General features: G+C 44.4%; 1 non-coding gene across 1 annotated transcript; it reads left to right on the top strand.

Annotated features, from left to right (window-relative positions):
- The first annotated feature begins 775 nt into the window (after positions 1–775).
- Positions 776–882, top strand: LOC138931297 (U6 spliceosomal RNA). Its single transcript, XR_011446539.1, has one exon. It is a non-coding gene; the product is annotated as a U6 spliceosomal RNA (small nuclear RNA).
- The last annotated feature ends 962 nt before the right edge of the window (positions 883–1844 follow it).

Below are 1844 nucleotides of genomic sequence, written 5' to 3'. Positions count from 1 at the left end.
ATAGTATTGTCTCTATCAGAATTTGAAAACTGAAATGTGTATTCAGGATAATGGGAAAAATATGTCATAGAAGAAAGGTTAGTCTCCATGACATCTTAAAATATAGACTGCCCCTGGGATTCATAGGAGGGCCATGGGGAGCCTGAAATTGAGTTGTGAGGAGCACAAGTGCCGGGAGAGAGGGCACCCTGAGGACTGGTCCAGCAGCGGCCAGATTTCCTGAGGTGAGTGGCTGTCCCAAACCTGCTTCTAGCACTGGATCTAGAACCTCCAGGAGCAGAGAAAGAGTTCGATGGTGGGACTCAGCGGTGCCTTCCTCCTGGGGCAGAGTCTGGGTGGAATGGTGGCCATTGTTGGTGTTGACTCAAGTGTGGTCTGTCAGAAACAGCTGAGAACACAGATAGCAGCTGGTATCCCGGCTCACCCCCTATACCCCTAGAGGAGCCGAATGTGCATGGGGCTAAGGGCTGCCCAGCTGTGTCAATCCACAATGGGGGGCCAGTGTCGGGTGGGGGGAAACGGGGGTAGCAGAGGCTGTGAGGGACCAAACAGTGTTGCAGGTGAAGCTGTGTAGTGAGTGGGAACAGAGGCAGCTCCCACTTACCCCTCAGGACTTCAGCTCTAGCGACTTGGGCTCCGACCCTGCACTGAACACAGCAGTGACAATCACTGCTACAGTAAATCTTCCCTGAAGCACCTCAACCTTGAGTAAGTATTACTCTTTGGAGAAAAGGATGGAGGTTCTAAAAAACCAGGAATAAATTAAGACAATTGAGTGCTCGCTTCGGCAGCACATATACTAAAATTGGAACGATACAGAGAAGATTAGCATGGCCCCTGTGCAAGGATGACATGCAAATTCGTGAAGCGTTCCATATTTTTTCACAGCAGGATCCTCTATGATCCACCTCCCAGAATTCTGGAAACAAAAGCAAAAATAAACAAATGGGATCTAATTAAAATTAAAAGCTTCTGCATAACAAAGGAAAATATAAGCAAGGTGAAAAGACAGCCTTCTGAATGGGAGAAAATAATAGCAAATGAAGCAACTGACAAACAACTAAACTCAAAAATATACAAGCAACTTATGCAGCTCAATTCCAGAAAAATAAATGACCCAATCAAAAAATGGGCCAAAGAACTAAATAGACATTTCTCCAAAGAAGACATACGGATGGCTAACAAACACATGAAAAGATGCTCAACATCACTCATTATCAGAGAAATGCAAATCAAAACCACAATGAGGTACCACTTCACACCAGTCAGAATGGCTGCAATCCAAAAATCTGCAAGCAATAAATGCTGGAGAGGGTGTGGAGAAAAGGGAACCCTCCTACACTGTTGGTGGGAATGCAAACTAGTACAGCCACTATGGAGAACAGTGTGGAGATTCCTTAAAAAATTGCAAACAGAACTACCTTATGACCCAGCAATCCCACTTCTGGGCATACACACCGAGGAAACCAGAATTGAAAGAGATACATGTACCCCAATGTTCATCGCAGCACTGTTTATAATAGCCAGGACATGGAAACAACCTAGATGTCCATCAGCAGATGAATGGATAAGAAAGCTGTGGTACATATACATAATAGAGTATTACTCAGCTGTTAAAAAGAATTCATTTGAATCAGTTCTGATGAGATGGATGAAACTGGAGCCGATTATACAGAGTGAAGTAAGCCAGAAAGAAAAACACCAATACAGTATACTAACACATATATATGGAATTTAGGAAGATGGCAATGACGACCCTGTATGCAAGACAGGAAAAAGGACACAGATGTGTATAACGGACTTTTGGACTCAGAGGGAGAGGGAGAGGGTGGGATGATTTGGGA

This window comes from Ovis canadensis, chromosome X (assembly GCF_042477335.2).
Source record: "Ovis canadensis isolate MfBH-ARS-UI-01 breed Bighorn chromosome X, ARS-UI_OviCan_v2, whole genome shotgun sequence".
In the NCBI taxonomy this organism is placed as follows: Eukaryota; Metazoa; Chordata; class Mammalia; order Artiodactyla; family Bovidae; genus Ovis; species Ovis canadensis.
The sequence above is the reverse complement of the archived record's forward strand: the minus strand, read 5'-3'. Positions and strand labels throughout refer to the sequence as shown.